We start from the raw sequence: 21040 nt of genomic DNA, 5'->3' as shown, positions 1-21040 counted from the left end.
GCTGTTAAACATTACACAGGGATTTTCTAGATGATTTTGAGGCTGACCACACTCACGGGAATGTGAAAAGTGGCTGGGAACAAAGCAGGGGGCAGACTACAATGGCTTTGCTGCAGATTTCGGACGTGGTCCTGTGGGTGTGTAAGGTCCTGCTTTGCTACTCCAATGGTACATTTTAAAAAGGTTTTGACTACCAAACTCATCTATTATTAAGACCTAATTTTTCTTCAAACCAATCAACATGCCTGATTACCAGGAGGTTAGTGTTTTTAACTTGAATCAGTTTTTCTTAAAATCAATATACTTGATGGTTTAGGCATTGCGCACTACATTACAACATTTGAGATTTCTGTTGTGATTTTTTTTCTTCTTCTCTGTTGTGGTTTTCAAGATAGCTCTTTGACTTCTACTACTACTCTGATTGGAACTGCTCTGAAATATCTTGGTAACCTATAGCAGCAAATCCATGATCCAACTTGCTCTCACATATTGTAGAGCAAGTCTGAGGCCTGGCTTCATGTCTGCTTATCTGGAAGGTGCCTCACTTGTTCTCGGCTTTCAGTACCTTATCTGATTTAGAAAATTATCTTGGGGAAAGTATCTAAAAGACAAATTTGTTTCCTTTTTTATATAATGATAATCCTGATACAAAGTACAAATATTTTTTTTAGTGATAATTGATTTCCATAATAACTGACTTTGGTTAAGATACCAATCTTGACTGATGATATATCAAAAATAAGTTAACCTATCAGTGCTAGGATAGATTTTCATTTCCCCCTATGCTAAAAGTAAAAGTACTTTTCATTTTCTTCATATTAAGTAAATATTGAATACCTGCTATGTGCTAGCTATTATTCCAGCTGCTATGAATGAGGGAGGGGCCCTGCTGACCTGAGGGGACCCATCACAGTGATAGGAAATAGATATTAAACATGTAAACCAATCATGTATTTTTGGCTGTATGTGTTATAAAGAAAATACAACAGGGCAATGGCATAATAAACCAGCGAGTTTCAACCAGTGTGCCCTGGCAGGCACACTGGTGAGCTGCAAGAATTTTTAAAACATGCAATACCTGACTCTCTCTAGTCAGAGGCATTGACTTCTTTCCCCCTAGATTGTCAAATAAAAGAATGACAACAGCCAACTCAACAATAGCTGTCTGGTGTACATGAATGGAAATTTTATCTTTTTTTCTTTTTTGTCAGGTTGGCAAATTTTTTTTTTGGTGTGCCACAGAATTTTAGTAATGAGTGCATGTGTGCTATGAGATGGAAGGGTTGAAAATCACTGGGATAAACAATGCCTGGGTGGAGGAGAAGGGTCTGCTCTAGATGATGGGCTTTTCTGAGGAGGTAACATTCTGAGCGAGCCTTGCTAAAATAAAATCTGGGGGAAGAGGGAACAGCTAGTAAATGAATCCGGTGTGTTTGAAAAAGGCCAGCTTGCCTGGAGTGGAGAGAGTGATGGGGGAAACAGTAGGAGTTAAGGTTGGAAAGTCTGCAGGCCTGCTCATATATAATCCTGAGTCCGGTAGTTCAGATTTTATTCTGATTGTATTGGGAAGCCTCTGGAAGGTGTTAAGCGGGGAACTGATATGATCTGGTGTGTAGTTGAGATGATCTGGCTGCTGTGAGGAAGTCGGCCTGTTGGAGACAGAGAGACACAGAGCAGGGAGACTTCCTGGGAGTATCTTGCAGTCTCCAGGAAAGGGACCCTTTAGAGTCTGTCGGCAGCAGTGACCTGGTAAAACGTGGAGGTGGATGGGATGTATTTTGCAGGTAGAGCAAACAGGACTGCTAACGTTAGCTCTCAGGGAAGGCGGGAAACTCAGATAAGAGTTCTCATTCTTGCCGAGACCGGTTTGGCTCAGTGGATAGACCGTCGGTCTGCGGACTGAAGGGTCCCGGGTTCGATTCCGGTCAAGGGCATGTACCTTGGTTGCGGGCACATCCCCAGTGGGGGGTGTGCAAGAGGCAGCTGATCGATGATTCTCTCTCATCGATGTTTCTGGCTCTCTATCCCTCTCTCTTCCTCTCTGTAAAAAAATCAATGAAAAAAAAAAAAAAAAAGAGTTCTCGTTCTTAGGCCTGATTAGCTGGGTGAATGATGATAATTATTGATAGAACAGAAATTGGAAGATGTGATAGGAGCAGGTGTCTGGGCTGAGATGGGAAAGGGGTGTCCTTAAGAATTCTGCCCTATAGCATGGATGGACCTGGAGAATATTATGCGGAGTGAAATAAGCCAGCCAGATGAAGACAGATATCACATGATCCCACTTACATGTGGAATCTAATGAGAATAAGCTGACAAAATAGGCTCAAACATGGAGCAAACGGAGGGGAGTAGGGAGATGAGAAGAGAATAAGCAAAAAACTTTTATACATATATACATATCCCATGCACACAGACAATAGTGTGGTGAAGGCCGGTGGGGGGTGGGGAAAAGTAGGGGGGAGGATACAAAGAGAAGGGAGAGAAGGTGAGAAGGGGGGGACATCTGTAATACTGTCAACAATTATATATATATATTCAATATATATTTGTCTCTCCTCCCTTCCACTTCCTCTAAAATCACCTGAGGAAAAATATCCTCTGGTGAGGATTAACAACAACAACAAAAAGCTGAATGGAGCTATGTAGGCACAGGTGGTGCTTGCTGATGGCACATTTTGTAGAGGGAGCCTCCACATACCGGGAGTTTTCCCCTTAGGCTAGTCAGTTTCTTAGAGAAAGTTGAATCATCCTGGGGAATATAGCAGCTGCCAGTTTTCCTGAGTAGAGCCTGGAAAGGCGGCCCTGGGTGGCACAGCCCATTATGTAAACTACCTGTCTCAGTCCACCTGGTGCGTAGCTCTGTTCTCTTTCATACCCGGGCCTCCGTATGGCCTTCCAGGGTTCTGTAAGCTGAGGCTGAATCAGTTCTTTTTCTTTTTTCTTTTTTCTTTTTTTTTTTTTTTTAAATATATTTTATTGGTTTTTTTACAGAGAGGAAGGGAGAGGGAGAGAGAGTTAGAAATGTCGATGAGAGAGAATCATCGATCAGCTGCCTTTTGCACACCCCCTACCGGGGATGTGCCCGCAACCAATGTACATGCCCTTGACCGGAATCGAACCCGGGACACTTGAGTCTGCAGACCGACGCTCTACCACTGAGCCAAACCGGTTTCGACAGTTCTTTTTTTCAGTATCTAATTCAGCATTCAGAAACTGTTAACTGGTGAAAGAGAAAAACAGTACATGAAACAGCCAATTGAAAAAAAAAGAAAAAGCCTTACTGGTGTAGCTCAGTGGTTGAGGGTCGACCTATGAACCAGGAGGTCACAGTTCAATTCCCTGTTCAGGGCTCATGCCCAGGTTGTGGGCTTGATCCCCAGCAGGAGGCGTGCAGGAGGCAGCCGATGGCTGAGTCTCATCATTGATGTTTCTATCTCTCCTTTCCTCTCTGAAATAAAAACACATTTTTTAAGAATTGCAACTTACATTTTTAGACATGAGAAGAAATTACTACATACTACTGTCCTGTCCCTGGTGGTACTCTCCTAATTCAGCTAATTCACCTCCTCCCTAATTACACCTTCCACAAAAGTGTGGAAATCTTCAGTTAGCCATTGGGTTCTCTTCTGTTCTCTTTGCTTCATGGATTTGTACCTTCTCTCCTCCCTCCCTTCTCCCTCCCTTAAATTCCTTACCATGCTTCAGCAGAGACTGGGGAGGGAAAGGAGATCATATGTGTGATTAACCTGTTGCTTATTGGAAAGTCTAGGTTTAGTTGTGAATGTATTGACATAAGGGTGCTCATGGAAGCACAGGTTTGTTGCCCAGGTGAGACATTTAAGTTAGGGATAGATATTTAAATTAGGTTGGGTTTTAGGTATTTAGATATTCAGTTTAACATAATTATTGAAGCTATGGAGATGGATAACATTTTCCTAGGAGAGTTAGGGCTATCCTTTCATTTAATGCATGTTTATGGAGTGCCTACTGCATCCTGGCAGTGAGAAGGTGGAGTAGGTTGGAATGTAGGGAAAGAACATAATGGGAAGGAGGAGCTAAGGAAGCCATTTGAAGAGCAAAGAGGAAGGTAGGGGAGGCTAAGAGGAGAGTACCCCTGTGCAAGGGATGCTTTAAGGAAGGGAGAGTGGGCTGTTTCCTACACTATCAAACACTGCATAAGAGTTCAGATGGAATGAGTGAAGGCTTCTCTTTGATTATTCCACTGGTATTTATGGAATTTCTAGCCCCGTGCTAGATTCTAGGGGTTTAGTGGTCAATAGACGGACCTAATTTTGAACCTGATAGAATTTATATTCTAGTGGAAATAAGTTCAACCAGTACTTACCTTTTTTTTGTTGTTGTTGTTCTCATCTGAGGATATTTTTCCTTTTCCTAAATATTTTTTAGAGAGAATGGAAGGGAGGTGGAGAGACAGAGAGAGAGAAACATTGATGTGTGAGAGAGACATCAATTGGTTGCCTCCTGCACACACCTGGACCAAGGCCAAGAGATCGAGTCTGCAACCGAGGTGCATGCGCTTGACCGGAATTGAACCCAGGTCCTTTCAGTCCAAGGGCCTATGCTCTAGCCACTGAGCCAAACCGGCTAGGGCAGGACTTGACTTAAATCACAAGCTCTCAGGGCATATCAGGGAGAAACTAAGCTCTGTGGGTGAGGAAAAGCTCCCAGGAGGGAGTGATAAAGCTGAGACTAGTTTGGAGCTATCCAAATAAACACTGCTTAGCATGTGATCATTTCGGAGGCTGGAGGGTAACGAAAGGTCTTAGAATAATGGTTCCACCTGTAACCCCTCTTTCAAGGCCCCAGGGCAGGTGATATGACAGCCCCTGAGTACCAAAGGCATCTTCAGACAGCTTGTGCACATGGCACAGTATGACAGAGTTACATGGGAAATTTCTAAAACCTTAGTCATTCCTGAAGAAAGCCTTTAGCATTCCATGGGAAAGTACACCTTGAAGTCTGATGCTAAACACAGACCCTCTGAGGCTCCGGGTCTGAAGTAATACAGGTGGGGCTACTTACTTATCTGGCGAATGAATTGCTAGCGAGCTCATTGGCAACTCAAAGGGTGGACTTTCACAGACTTGCTTGGTCTGATACCCAAGGCCCAGTTGAACAAGTATAGAGTATGTTCACTTAACAAACTACACTTTATGGCTTAAAACCAAAATCCAATCTTTATTCAAAAAAAGAAAACAACAAATAATATTCCTGTTTACCATGCCCATTAGTATTCTAAATTAAATTCACATGTTGGCTTGAAAAACACACGCACACAACGTTACTTTACGGTGAATAGTTGCCTACTCCTGTTGATAATGGCAATCTGCCTGAGAGAGAACATTTTGCAGAAAGGGCAGCGGTATCTTGAATTACCGCTTAAAATTGGGAGTGGGTCGGACACTCACAAAGGGAAAACACCCGGTAATCCGTCAATCGGGAGAAAGCTGTACCTTACACGCAGGAGAAAAATGTGGGGAAGGAACATCACCCTTTTCTTTCCCAGAAACCACAGAGTGTCCCCCTCCCTCTCCCGTTCCTGTGCTCTCAGCTGAGAGAACCCACACAGAACTTGGGCAAAAGGAGGCAACTCTGCCTTCCCTCCAGCTTCAGGGTCCTGGGAAGCACCTGAGGGCCAGAGCGAGATGAAGGCTCTCTGTTTCCCTCTGGTTTTGTGGGAGCAGAATGTTTTTCTTAGTTTGCATACATTTACTGAAACAACCATGGATCACCTACCTGTCTACAATTCCCACGTCCTCTGCCAAGGGATTCCTCTCGCTGTAGGCTGAGATGCAAAGTGCCGCATGGGTAAGTCTAACGTGTAGATTTTAAAAGACATCCATCTCTCAGTAAAATACAGGAAATGTTCACTAATTTTCTTTAGCTGTCCAATGAAGACATTAAACTAGATGACCTCAAAGTTCCTCTCTCTGCTCTGAGTGTGTATTGTCGTGAGTGGTTCACGTTTGTATTTTCAGAATGTAGGCTTAGGTCACTGCTTATCCCTTGTAAGGATGGTGAGGGCAACACGGTTTCCCTAAGCCTGGGGCACAAAAACAACGGACTTCAGGAAGCCTTCCCAGGACTCTGCCCAGCATCTCCCAGGCAGCCTGGCTCAGGGAGCGGCAGAGACTCACCTGCGTGTGAACATGTGCTCTGTGCCCTGTGCTGTGGGAACTAGACTGGTCTCCACCTCTCTCAGCCTTGGAGACAAAGTGCAATAGAGTACCCTGGATTGGGTCCTGGAATAGAAATCTGACCAAAATCGATAGTTTAATTAACACTCTTGTACCAGGGATAATTTATTATTTTTGATCAATGTATCACAGTTGTATAATGTTTATAGCCTAACTGGTTTGGCTTAGTAGTGGATAGTTAGTTGGCCTGTGGACTGAAGGGTCCCAGGTTTGATTCTGGTCAAGGGCATGTACCTTGGTTGCAGGCACATCCCCAGTAGGGAGTGTGCAGGAGGCAGCTGATAGATGTTTCTCTCTCATAGATGTTTCTAACTCTCTCTCCCTCTCCCTTCCTCTCTGTAAAAAAAATTAATAAAATATAAAAATAAATGTTTATAAATGGTCATATAAATGTACCATGGTTATAGTTAAGGGAAATTTGAATGAAGGGTATATGGAAGCGCTGAATATGTTTCCAACTCTCTCGTAAGTCAAAATTATGTTAAAATAAAAAGTTATACTGTCCCTGAAATTTATGCTTTCAAATCTAGAGGCTTTGTTTTGTTTGTTTAGTTTTATAAATATTGGATATTTTGAGCTTGGCTGGTGTGGCTCAGTGGTTGAGTGTTGACCTATGAACCAGAAAACCATGGTTCGATTCCCAGTCAGGGCCCATGCCCAGCTTATAGGCTCAATCTCCAGTGTGGAACATGTAGGAGTCAGGTCAATCAATGATTCTCATCATTGTTGCTATCTTTCTCTTTCCCTCTCTGAAATCAATAAAAATATATTAAAAATAAATAAATATTGGATATTTTGTTATTCTATTTTAACATAACTTGCCATTTGATAGGAGAGCATTTAATCATAATTGTAAGTGCCTGGCATTTACTTAAAGTAGGGGCTTTATTCCACTTTATTTACAGGTCTTAAACTACAGTAAAGTTTTATTGAAAAGTGATCAAGGCTAAGGCAACTTAGGTCAAGAATATGCGTGGACACCTGTCTTTCATTGAGCATAATGCTTTACTGAGCAGAGAAGAACTCATGTTTGGAGTGTTCCCAACAGAATATCATAGAGAAAATGATATAATTTCAAATTAGGTCATGAAAGAGAACTCTGATGTCATGGGTCATGGGGTGTAATGGTCATTGCAGACAAAAAAAAACAAACAAAACCCAACTATTTTTTTTATGTGGTAGTGTTGTCTATTAAAATTTATATCCATATGTAACTTTATATTTAACATATATTTAGTATATGTTTGTATGTATATTCAGGTAAAATGAAATTTTTACTAAAATATCTCTAAGAATTTGAAATCATGAAACAATATACTGAGCTTATAGAATATTAAAATATTCTTATTTAAATTAACATGGGCTTTGCCAGAATTTACGTATTGGTGGTCTATGGGCTGTCTTTAGCCTGGGGCAAGTTTTTCATTGACCAGCACAATTTTGAATTTTTTGAATTAGTTGCCAATATTTAAAATAGTGAGTTTTTATATAAAAACCCGAGTTCCCATTCTCTCTCAAACACTAAGTTCTGACATGGCAACACCTGGCAAAGATGGGATGGTAGATCCCATTTATAAGGTGTGCCCCTTCCAGCTTGCCACAGTTCCTTTGTTATTGTATCTAGATTTTTAATAATTGAGGTGAAATTCACATAGAACAAAATTACCATTGTAAAGTGAACAGTTCAGTGGCATACGATATAGTCACAGGTTTTGCAACGACCACCACCTCTGTCTAGTTCCAGAACTTTTCACCACTTCAAGAGAAAAAACTATTCCAGTTAAGCAGTTACTCCCCATTCTCTGTTCCCCCAGCTTCTGGCAACCATGGTTTTCTCTCTCTTTAATTTTATTTATTTTTTAAAAAATAAATATTTTCATTGATTTCAGAGAGGAAGGGAGAGGGAGAGAGAGAGACAGAAACATTAATGATGAGAAAGAATCATTGATCAGCTGACTCCTACACACCCCACACTGGGGATCGAGCTCACAACCGGACATGTCCCCTGACCAGGAATTGAACCATGACCTCCTAGTCCATACCTCTACTCTCAACCACTGAGCCACACCAACCAGGCTGTCTCTTTGATTTTACCTATTCTGGATGTTTTATATAAATGGGATCATACAAATATGGCCTTTTATGTCTGGCTTCTTTCACTTAGCATAATGTTTTCAAGATTGATTAATGTTGTAGCATTAATCTTTCCTTTTCATGGCTGAATAATATTCCATTTTATGGTATGCCACATTTTATTTATGTAGTCAAATTATGTGGGCCAGTTATTTCTATCATTTGAATGTGCTGCTATGAGCATTCATGTACAAGGTTTTGTTTGCATGAATATCATAATTTTCATCTTTTCTGTGGACATTATGGTTGTTTCAGCCACAATTCTTATACTGCCTCCCACCCTGGCCTGCGTTACTTACTTGCTTTCTCATCCTGCCCTCATTAGCTTTTGCATTTTCATTTTCTGGTCTGTGTAATGGGGTTGTGCATATCCATTTCCATTCCATTTCTGCTCTTTCTTCCAGCACAGAACTCAAACTAATTTAATTAAAAATTTTCTTCATTTTTCTAAAAATGTACCTCTGTGCTAAATTTCCTTGGCCTTTTTTCCCTTCAATTTTGGTCATTCTCCAATAACTATTGATTGTGGCTGAAGGTTGTTTTTATTTTCTTTTATTCTTGGCTTTAAAATATTGAACAGTTTGAGAAGAACTAAAAGTGGAGCTTTTCCCCTTTTGTAGTAAGCAGGGACTTTAAATATGCATGTGGTTTTAATTATAGTTGGCATCTCTGAACTCGGAGGCAAAATATGCATAGCAGAGGTGTCATGTGATTCTGGCAGTTCCAAAATATGATCGTGCAGAGGTGTAGTCACTCTGGCTTTCTTTAACCCGCCTCAGGGTCTGTCTTACCTCCCTGCTCCTGCCCTGCACTCCGGGGAAGGCTCTGCCCCCCCCCACTCCCACTTCAGTCCCTGTCAGTACCCTCTTTGATTTCCCCTTATTTGCCATTTAATCATTCACTCGAGGTAATTTGACTCAACTTCTTTATGGTTGTATATTGCTGCCCTAACTAGATTATAAAGCCCTGCTGAACAAAATCTAGTTGTTTATTTTTTGTATGCTTCAGTGCAGAGCATATGTAATAAGCATGCAACCAATATTTAAACTAGTGGCTCACCAAACCCCCCACCAAAAAAAAAAAAAATGCCCCTTTAAGTAGACTTAACTTCTCAGGATTATTCAGTTGAGCAAGTTTGAAAGTGTTCAAATTCATTTTTTTTAGTAATACTTATTAAGTTATGGCAACTAAATTTTTTCAATCAAATCATAGTATAAGTTGGTGATTTCCAAAAATGTGTGTTGCAAACCAGCTGCATCAGAACTGGCTGAAAATGGAGATCCTTGAACCTCACTCCTGAATCTGTACACTAACTCAGTCTGATGGTGGAGAGTACAAGGCTCTCCTGGAGTCTTCGTACCCTAAATTTTGAGAACCACAGGGGTTGAGAAGTCAATACCTTCACTTGGAGTAACTCAGGTAGATCGAAAGTTCAACTTTAGTTTGGTATTTGAGGACAGTAAACAATGAAATTGTGTAATACAGAATGATAATTTCAGTGTGATATTTAGGAAGATTATTGTTATTATTTTTTGACATGAGACTACAAATGCATGTCACTGATACTTCATGGTTTTAAGGGCATGGAATTAAAATCCTAGGAATTTCACAAATCCCAACCTGAGGATTACTTAGGTGAAACAATAAAATCATGCCCGGCCAGTGTGGCTCAGTGGTTGAGCATTGCCCTATGAATCAGGAAGTCACCATTTGATTCCTGGTCAGGGTACATGCCTGAGTGGAGAGTTCCATCACCAGTAGGGGGCATGCAGGAGGTAGCCAGTTGAGGATTTTCTTTCATTGATATTTCTTTTCCTCTCTGAAATTAATAAAAAAATAAATTAAAAAACAACAATAAAATCATTGCAAAATAGCACTGTCTATCAAGGTACTTCTAGGGCATAATTAGATAATGAAATGCTACTCTGTCTTTCAGAAGCTGGAAATGCACTTGAAAAATAATTACTGAATGACACCCTCCAAGTTCTAGTTAGTGTTTACTGATATTTTTAAAAATCCAGTGTCATTTATTGCTATTGTGAGCAAGTTCTGGAACATGCTGAACAGAGGTTTTTCAAGGTATTACACTCAGATAATGCAGACATTATTTGTGTCCCGGGAGTTAAATAAACAAGCCATTAATAAGTAATCCAAGCAGTATAATGAACGATCACCAAACAAAAGTGACACAGGACAATGCTTACTGGTGGCAAGCAATTGAAATGAATCAAGTCTGTTAAATTTATAGATACTAAGAGGGAATAAATGTAAGCAATTGAGCAAGGGCTCTCTGTTAGAAAAATCAGGAGTTTTCTAGCTGTGTTTTTTTTTACCTGCATTATCACATTTTTCTCCCTCTTGACCTTTTGACATTTTACACTTAAACATACCACTTATGTAGGCCCTGATTCAGTGTGGAGCAAAGGTTTATTCACTCCTTCTGCAAAGATACAATACTTGCTATATATTTTCTTATGAGGTTACATTTAATTCTGTATAGATTGATAATTCACCATGAGGTTAGACAGAAGCTAATAAAATGGAGCCATTATTTATATAGGACTCAATAGGCGCCGAGGACTAGGCTGGGAGCTTTCTCACACCCTCACATCTAACCCTCACTAGAGCCAGCTCATGTGAAGAGGAAAATGTTAAGATCATCCAATAAGTGTTTTTTAAGTAATATTTTTAATTGATTTCAGAGAGGGGAAGGAAGAGAGATAGATATATCAATGATGAGAGAGAATCATTGATTGGCTGCCTCCTCCACACCCTCTATTTGGGGTTAAGCCCAAAACCTGGGCATGTGACCTGACTGGGAATCAAACCATGACATCCTGGTTCATGGGTCGATGCTCAACCATTGAACCACACCAGCCAGGCCCAAGATGTTTTTTGTTTTTTGTTTTTTTTTTTTCTTCATATATTGTGTAGCCCTATTAGCACTAGAAAGACAGGATTTTCCACTCCCAAACCTAATTTTCTCTCCCACTTAATGGAAGATAATAAGCCACAAACATTGCAGGCTGAAAAAGGGAAATGTCTACTTAGGCTGGTAGTCTGGCAAATGAAATCTTAACTCGGTTGAACTGAAAGCAGATAGAGCTGGGACAAGTTCAAGGTTGAGAATTGGGGCTGCTTTTTCTTTGAGTCAAATAGCGTGAGCTCATTATTTTGTTTCTATTTCCACTCCTAAGGACTCCAGGTAGATCCAGGATCAAATGTAAATAAAAACACATTTCAAAATCAAATAAATGATTTTTGGATTATCTGGGTCATTGGTCCTCTCCAGTAATGTGTATAATCAAGAGCTGATGCTACCACATATGATAAGCAATCCTCTGATGAAAGATTTGATGCTTAATTCCTTGAAGGAGTTTAGATTTTGTTTTTACAAGTTTTAGTTTTGACATGCCTATTTTTGAAGGATGCCCTGTTCCGTCCTCTGAATTATAGAATGTCATTTGAAATACTTAGCTATTTAGGAGGAGAAAGACAAAGTCATGTTTCAGGGCAAAAAAAAAGAAAAAGAATTCAACTGGGAGTAACAACTAATGCCAGACCGGACAATGTAAGTATTAACTATGGCTGTTGAAATAACAAGTTAGCAATCACAAACTCGACTCCCACCGAAACACAGCCAGCCGTCACTCTCTCTCCTCTCACATACAGCGTTTAGAATGCACTTGTCAGGCCGGTTGTTAAATTCCCATTTGTATGCTGACCGTGAGGACTGTTTTGGCTTCCAAGTTGGTCAAGTTGAACTGCTTTGAAGCTAGTAATCTGCTGAATTAGCGGGCCTCTTTTATGGTATTCCAGAACAAACAGATCCCCTTTTAAAAATCCCCACTGTTGTTATTTCAGGTGGTTTAGGACTGTTATTCTTACATAAAGATGTTAGGGTGCTTCCAAGAGAGGTTCAAAGAGAAAGTTAGAAATAAAATGTTAAACAGATTAAACAGACCTTTGGTGTGATGGTCATGCCACTGGGTAGAAGATGAGGTTGACATTGGCCGTCACTTCATTGTGTGGCCAGTCACATTTTTCCTTTTTTCTTAACTTGCCTAGACAGTCTCAGGGTAGCCTTTACTTTCATTCCTAGGAGAAGCATCAGAGTCACATTTGTGGAGTGCTTGCTCTGTCAACCCTGGGAAGTAGGCACTGTCATTATCCGCATTTTATAGGTGAGGAAAGGCGGGTTAAGACCACTCTGGTCTAAGGTAAGAATGAAGAGTTATTCGATGGAAGAGGCAGTGTAGCATCGTGTGGAGCCTGGGTGCAAAAACATGTGGAAATGGGTTCACATTCAAGCTCTGATGCAGGGGTCCTCAAACTTTTTAAAGTGGGGGCCAGATCACGGTCCCTCAGAGAGCTGGAGGGCCGGACTATATGAACTACTAATTCCTACTGTAACACCTTGGCTGCGCTCACTGCCCAAAAAACCTGGCGGGCCGCATGTGGCCCGTGGGCCGTAGTTTGAAGACCCCTGCTCTGATGCTTAGCTGCTGAGCAAGGTTGAGCACATTTCTTTGCCCCTGAATCTCAAGGTCCTCATTTGTAAAATGGGATTATAATTTCCACTCAAAAGGTGATTTTGAGTATTAATTTAAATAATAGTGAATAGCCCTAGCCAGTTTTGTTCAGTGTCAGTCAATGAACTGAAGAGACCCAGGTTCAATTCTGGCTAAGGGTACATACCTCAGTTGCAGGCTCAATCCTGGCCCCGAGTGTAGGAGCCAAACCAATCAATCTGTCTCTCTCACATCAATGTTTCTGTTTCTCCCCCTCCTTTCCACTCTCTCTAAAAATGGGAAAATATCCTCGGATGAAGATTAACATTCAAGCTCTGATGCTTAGCTGCTGAGCAATGTTGAACACATTTCTTTGCCTCTGAATCTCAAGGTCCTCATTTGTCAAAATGGGATTATAATTCCACTCAAAGGGAATTTGTTAATGAAGATTAACAAATTTTTTAATAATAGTAAATAATAATGATAATTGAAATTTATTAAGTGCTTACTATGTACCAGACATTATTCTCAGCACCATATTCATTTAATTTTTACCACAAGTCCATTATTTAGGTGCTTTCATTATCTCCATTTTTTATTCTCAAGATAATATTAGTGTAGAGAAGCTAACTTGCTAGTTAAGAGTAAAACTGGGTTTCAAAGTATTTGGCATAACCCTTGACAAATAATAGGCACTGATAATAATTATATTATTGGTACCTAGGGAAAGGGAAATGTTTGAAAAATATCAGAATAATAGTAATTCCTCCTTCTCATGATGACTTTATTAATAAATATTGGAGGACAAGAGTGTAAAAGAATACCAGGTTCATGGGGCTCATTTAGGGTGATGCAAGCCTTTGCATCAGAGTGAAATAAAAAAGGAATAAACTAACTTTTGGCAAATCAAGCTTGATGCATGATATTCATTAAACAGTTGCTGTTACTTTTGGGGGCCAAATGAGCATACTTAGGCAAAGTATGAAGAGTCATAGACAATCATATCTAGACATGTATCCACATGTTTATGTGTAACCAGGTTTTCTTGTTACTGAAATGAACTTAGTGAGAATCCTAAAATTATATTTGGGGCTGTTTTTCTTTTGCACATTTATTATCTATGTTTGTTTGTTTTTTTACTATGAATGGTTGCCATGTGAGTTTACTTTTGAAATATAGTCAGGCATGACTGGCGTGGCTCAGTGGTTGAGCGTCGACCTATGAACTCAGAGGTCACGGTTCCATTTTGTGGTCAGGGCACATGCCCAGGTTGCGGCTTCGATCCCCAGGATGGGGTGTGCAGGAGGCAGCCGATCAATGATTCTCTCTCATTACTGATATTTCTATCTCTTCATCTCCCTTCCACTCGGGGGGAGAAAAAATATCTATATATCTATATATCTATATATCTATCTATATCTATCTATATCTATCTATCTACCTATCTATCTATATACAAATACACATACACAAACATATATATGTATATATGTATACATATATATATATATATATACACATATATATAGTCAGTCCATTAAGCACCATATTCTCTTGTCCTCTCTTGTATCCCCAACCCTATTCATGGCCCTAATACACACTCACACATGCACACCCCAAAGTTTGACAAAGTATAGCTTTTAAAACTCCATCATTAAGCATAAAAAGACCAAGGAATGTGTGGAACTGGTATGCTGGAGCCAAAAGGGTTTATCACATTGTAAAAAAGAATCTTTGGCATTAATGGGGAAACCAGAACCAATTGTAAAGCATAATTATCACACAAACATATGCATGCAGTACGTGTGAAGCTATGATCATTCCTTTAATCTCTTATACCGGAGAAAACCGAGACAATGTGTCTGTTGTTCAAACTCCCACGCACACTCCTCTTAGGCCCTGCTAACACATTGCTTTGTTTATGCATACATCTATAGAAAATGCAAACAAACGCCCAAGCTCAACTTCTCGCAAATATGATTTGATTTCTTAAAGGAGATTCAGAGTTTTGATTCCTCATGCAGGTTAAAAAGGCTGGTCACTGCCGAAACCGGTTTGGCTCAGTGGATGGAGTGTCAGCCTTCGGACTGAGGGGTCCCAGGTTCAATTCCGGTCAAGGACATGTACCTTGGCTGCAGGCACATCCCTGGTAGGGGGTGTGCAGGAGGCAGCTAGTTGATGTTTCTCTCTCGTCGATGTTTCTGGGTCTCTATCCCTCTCTCTTCCTCTCTGTAAAAAATCAATGAAAAATATTTTTTTTTAAAAAGGCTGGTCACACAGCTTCAAAGTTCATCTCCTTGAGTTCTTGATATCTCAAGATTATATCTAGTAGGTGTCGACACATTCTTCACTTGGGGTTCTTAGAGCCCAAGAGGGTCAGGTGACACTTCAGGGGATCCACGGGTGTTCTGAGGTTGTAGGGGAAGATGTGTAGGTATGGGCCCGTCCTTCTCATTTGATTCTCCAAGGGACCCCCAACATCAAGGAGCACTTCTGCAAATCCCTCACACGTGCTTCATGAGTGCTTCCCATGAGAACATTCATGGGTTGCTCTACGTGATTGTCACAGAACATGAGGCAGGACAGCACGGGAGACCTGGCCTCCATTTCTGTTCCCTTACTGCCAGCCGCGTGCAAGTGTCGGCCCCGTCTAAGCCTCAGTTTGCTTCTCTGTTAAATGGGGGAAAGGATCCTTTTCCTTCCTACTGTTCTCTTGCTAAATGAGCAGATGTATGTGAAAGTGCTGTAGAAACTCAAGGGGCTCCCTAGAAGCAAGAGGCTTTGGACAATGTCTACTATGTGTACCTGTCACCGGTGTCTTGGTCACTAGAGGGAGCTTTAGGATTCAGGGGAAAGATAAGCAAGTGATGCGCCTCCTTGGAAGCTTGAGGCCTCTATGGGAAATTCTTCAAAAAATGTTTGCTTTTTATAAATATCCACTTAGAGTATTATTTATTTTCTTTCTTTCTTTCTTTCTTTCTTTCTTTCTTTCTTTCTTTCTTTCTTTCTTTTCTTTTCTTTTCTTTTCTTTTCTTTTTTTTTTTTTTTAAATCACATGCAGGTCTTTAAAAGCAAGTATGAACACAGTTCCTTGTGTTACAGGTTTTTCCACCCATTAACCAATGGGATCCATCCTTCTGACTTTCTTGGTGATAAATTTAGTTTGTGGGAAATCCTAGTATTTAGAATCCATTTAAAAGAGGGGAAAAAAAGTAGACAACTTTCCAGAAGGCCTCAGAAAGAAAGTACTTTTCCATTAGCAAAAGTGGCTTGTTGTAAATTTTATGACACATGGCGATGATTGTTTGAGGCTTCGCAGGATGGGAAGTCCATTGTCTAACCTTGGCATGCACTCGGAACTCTTACTTTGGACTTCCTGATGGCACTCTCTCAGTTCTTAACTGCGGTGCCTTCCTCATGTTAGGGCGAGAGCGAGAGGAGTCTCTCACCCATGGAAAAGAGCTTGGCTGTTGCACCGGACACTCAGAATGGGGTGAGGGAGGAGGAAGGAGAGAGTGAAAGTCACCAGCTTCGCACCTTAGGGAGTCAGAATTTCGAGGACTCACTAGGAGTTTAGGATCTCAGTTTCTCTCCTGCTGACCACTACCCGGTCCTACCCCAACATACAATATATACCCCTGGTCAGATGGTCTCGAGGTGACCAGAATCAGGCCCCAGATCATGAAAGTCAAAGTTTTGCAGGAGCACAAAACTCTTAGATTTATTTGATTTCCAATCCACATTTAGTTGGAGAAGGTGATGTCTTGGCATTTCTCTTCTTTGGGGCCCTTCGGTTGTATTTCATTCCTGCAGAAAACAGTGACCGCCCCTTTTCCCCATACATTTGCAGGGAGCCAGGCAAGCACTTAATTGTTAAGAGCCATGAACAAAACCGGTCAATGACATGGCCGAGCACTGTTCTGCCAAATTCTCTCGATTCTAAGATATGCTCCCACAAACCCGTCCTCCTCAGATTTACTTTTAAAAAACGGGGGCATTCTGTGACTTATTTAAAGGGGTGTCCCCCCACCCCCCCAAAAAAGCTGTTATAAGATCAGTGGCCTTTCCTGCCACCATCAGTGGCCTTTTTGCGTGGAGGAAGTACTCTGGGAAATACTTCAGTTTGGTTTTGTGTATGTCTCACGCCTGTGCGCTCCTCAAGTTGCCCTGTTGTCACATTCACGGGCTCACCGAAGCCCCTGGCATCCGGGAAGTGGCCTTGGTTTCCCAGGAAGGGATTTCTCTGCTGACTGAGAGGCTGCAGGTTCTACAGCAGGGGTCCTCAAACTTTTTAAAGTGGGGGCCAGATCACGGTCCCTCAGAGAGCTGGAGGGCCGGACTATATGAACTATTAATCCCTACTGTAACACCTTGGCTGCGCTCACTGCCCAAAAAACCTGGCGGGCCGGATCAGACTCCCCTGGGGGCTGCATGTGGCCCGCGGGCCGTAGTTTGAAGACCCCTGTTCTACAGGATGGAGCCCCGCTAGGCTCGGTCATTGCCTTTACAAGAAACAGCTGCCTTTCCTTGTTGGCCACTTGTTGAAGTCTTTCCCCTCCTTTCCCCCGAAGTCTAATAACGAACCGAGACTAATCAGCTGATTTGGGTCAAAACATGCCGGAGGCTCTGGTGGCCCAGGATAAGCCTGGCCAGTCCCAGTGCGCGGTAGGAAATTTTCTCAAACAATACAAACACTTGATGGGAGGATCCCAGGAATGATGACCATGGCCATAATTTTCTCTGTTTTGCTTTCCAGAGGCTGCTGTTTCTGGTGAAGGTCAGAAGGTGAGCAACAGAATCCTGGTTCCTTGGTTTAGGACTGGAATGTTTAGGTACCTACTACCATCTCTGGGATCTTGTTACAATGCAGATTCGGATTCTGCAGATTCTGGGGTGGAGTTGGGATGGGTGGGGGTGGGGATGGGAGGAGCTGGTGATGCTTTTAAGGCTGGGTTTGGACCACAACAGTAGCAAGACCCTAGTCAATTTTTATCTCTCTTTCTTGTTTCCAGCTGATGCATACATAGTTGGTGGGACAAAGAATACATTTCTGATCTGATCCTCAGACACTGTCAGAAACGAATGAATAAATAAGAATTTCAAGCCCATGGGAAATCATGAGGTCGCAGATTCTAGCTTCTGAATTAACAATTAACTTTGGTATGCCATGACTTTGAATTCTAATTTATTGCAAACAGAATATTGAGAAAAGATCCACAGTGTGTACAAATGCAGAGAGCAGAATTCAAGCCAATCTGATTTTTATTTATTTATTTATTTTTTGGTATGAGATGGGAAAGCAACTGTTTGTTTATGGTCATTTAAAGATATTTATTTTTATTGATTTCAGAGAGGAAGAGTGAGGGGTGCACCCGGGGATCAAGCTGGTAACCTGGGCATGTGCCCTGACTGAGAATTGAACTGTGACCTCCTGGTTCACAGGTCAATTCTCAACCACTGAGCCATGCTAACCAGGTTTTAGTTTTTTGTTTGGTTTGTCTTTAATGGCAAGTATTATGCTCTGTAACTGCATTTGAGCAGGAACTTGGTGGGGACTGCATGAGAGTTTTGTGTACCAGTTCCTCTGGCTCCAAACCACCTGTGTACTTGGTCTCCATACTCAGTGCCAGGCATTCAGCCTAATGACTACTTCTACAAAGGGTTATTTTGTTCAGGTGTGAAGAAATTTCTTGAATATTCTCAGGAGAACTGCTTTTTGGAATTTCCATACTGAGTTTTTTAGACCTTTCCCTTGGCTCATTGTATATTGTTTTGGATTGCTATTATTTCTACTATTTCTGTTTTCTTGGGTATCCTTACAAGTTTTTTATATATATATAGGTCACACCTTCTATTTTACAGGACTGGAAAATTGGAAGTGAACTTTAAACTCGAGTCCAATCTCCTTTTTCTTAGTGTGTGTGTGTGTGTGTGTGTGTGTGTGTGTGTGTGTATGTATGTGTTAGTGATTTCAGAGAAGGGAGATAGAAAGAGAGATAGAAATCAATGATGAGAGAGAGTCACTGATTGGCTGCCTTCTGCACAACCCACACTGTGGATTGAGCCCGCAACCTGGGCATGTGTCCTGACCAGGAATCAAACCCTCGCCTCCTCATTCATAGGTCGATGCTCAACCACTGAGCACACTGTTCGGGCTAATCTCCACTTTAATACATGAATTTCTGTATTTAAAATTTCTGTATTAAAAATTAAAATTTCTGGCCACTTTTAGCGACTTTTGGGGATCTTACTACATTGCATTCTATCCTTGGATCAGCTGGGAGGCCTTTCCTGTCTCTCTGTGGCTGTTGCTCCCTCGCCCAGTTTTACTCACGGGGGCAATCCTTGGTCTTGAATAGAATATGGACACACACATATTGTTGGCCAACGTGTTCAGGCCTGGGACTTGGCAGTTCCTCACGCAACACAGTAGCCTTCAACTCCTGACATGAGGAGTAAGCCGGGGCGAGGTCCAGAGCTGCACTTCCGGAAGCTGCTGGGGTCAGGAAGCCGCAGCTTAAGGGATTTTATTCTGCTTCATTCCCGGGGCTTACTATTTCCTGCATTTCTTCCTTGTGTGCAGCCTGACTTAAGCCTAAAATGAAATTCAGGATGAGGAGGCATGATTACTCATGAATTTTTGCACAGCTAGGTCATTCCAGAGGAATCTTAGAAATGGCTCCAATTCCCAAAATATTTATCCTCTCTTTCCTTCTCACCCAAAGCAAAATTTTAAAACTGGCGTAGTTGGACTTAAGTCTTTCTCCCCTAGTCCCCTTTCAGAGTCATTCTTCCTTCCCTAGTGTATGCTCCCTGGGTGATGTGTTCTCCAAGGCTTCCCTTTGATAATATCATGCTACGCCTTGGACCAGTGGTCGGCAAACTCATCAGTCAACAGAGCCAAATATCAACAGTACAGCGATTGAAATTTCTTTTGAGAGCTGAAAACTGACTTCTGTGCATTGGCCATGAAGTTTCAATCGCACTGTACTTGCGCCCCCACACGTGGTATTGTGTGGAAGAGCCACACTCAAGGGGCCAGAGAGCCGCATGTGGCTCGTGAGCCGAAGTTTGTTGACCACTGCCTTGGACCATTCATTACCTCCTCCTTGCCCTTTTCCCTCATCAAAACTTACCTGCTCTCTGTCTGATTTTCTCAGCAGATGACTTTATCCAATGTGACTCTGACTGTTAATGGGTTTTGGTCCCCTTAACAAATCCTTGATAATGTGCAAGGTAGCTCTCGCTTTATCCGCCTGCCTCAGCATCATAGTTCCTTAATCCAGACAAGCAGGACTCTAGATGGCCCTCAGGTAGTGGCTTTTTGGTGGGGAGGGATGGGTTTCATGATAAGATCATGGATGAGAGACTGGTTTGGTCTGGGGCCCCTTGGCACCAGTTCATATTATGCATCACTCATTATATGGGACCAGTTCTGTTTTCCATAAACGATAATAACAGCAGCTCTTACTGCATGGGTTTATTAATTGTGGTTACTGTGTTTCAGATAATGTACCTAGGACCTAACAGACTTCTCATTCCATTTTTATAACAACCCTGTGATATAGGAAGAATGATTCTCATTTTACAGATGAGCACACTGAAGTTCAGAGAGGCTAGGCAATTTGCCTGGCATCACACAGCCTCTACATTGCAGAGATGGGGTTCAAACCAGGGTCTGTCTCACTGAGGCTCTTAACCGTGCAGCCTCCTTTTCTCTGATCAACCAACAGGGTAGAAGCGTAAGATCAATGAGATTCCCAGACAAGCCCTGTTGTGTCCACCTTGAAAATAACCTTTCTACTTCACCAAAGTATGAAAAAACGACCACTTTGCTCATCTCTGTCCTCTCAGCTCTTACCTCTCACTTTTCCACGCTTAGAAAAGCTTTTTCTGGCATCTGCATGCCAAAATGCACAAAAATAATGAGTACTTGTTATTTAGTTACAAGGATTTATTGTAGAGTGAGAGGAGGGATACTAACGCATCCCATCTGGGCTTACTTAAAAGCAACCGTGTTCCTGAGTATATGTGGTTTCTATTTTTTAAATTTTTTTTTTTTTTTCTGGAGAGAAATAATTCTAGCAACTCTTTGGTGCGTGACACATGGCATGGTTTAATAGGAGTTGGGTGACTGAAACATCTTGCTGTTATTTCTGAGAAAGCAAAATGGTC

At 41.5% G+C, this 21040-nt stretch overlaps 1 long non-coding RNA gene across 1 annotated transcript; it reads left to right on the top strand.

Annotated features, from left to right (window-relative positions):
• The first annotated feature begins 17373 nt into the window (after positions 1-17373).
• Positions 17374-17969, top strand: LOC311627275. The gene is made up of 3 exons (XR_014795878.1): positions 17374-17530; positions 17622-17650; positions 17878-17969. It is a non-coding gene; the product is annotated as an uncharacterized lncRNA (long non-coding RNA).
• The last annotated feature ends 3071 nt before the right edge of the window (positions 17970-21040 follow it).

Source organism: Pipistrellus hanaki, assembly GCF_964339955.1.
Source record: "Pipistrellus hanaki genome assembly, chromosome: 9".
Lineage (NCBI taxonomy): Eukaryota > Metazoa > Chordata > Mammalia > Chiroptera > Vespertilionidae > Pipistrellus > Pipistrellus hanaki.
The sequence above is the reverse complement of the archived record's forward strand: the minus strand, read 5'-3'. Positions and strand labels throughout refer to the sequence as shown.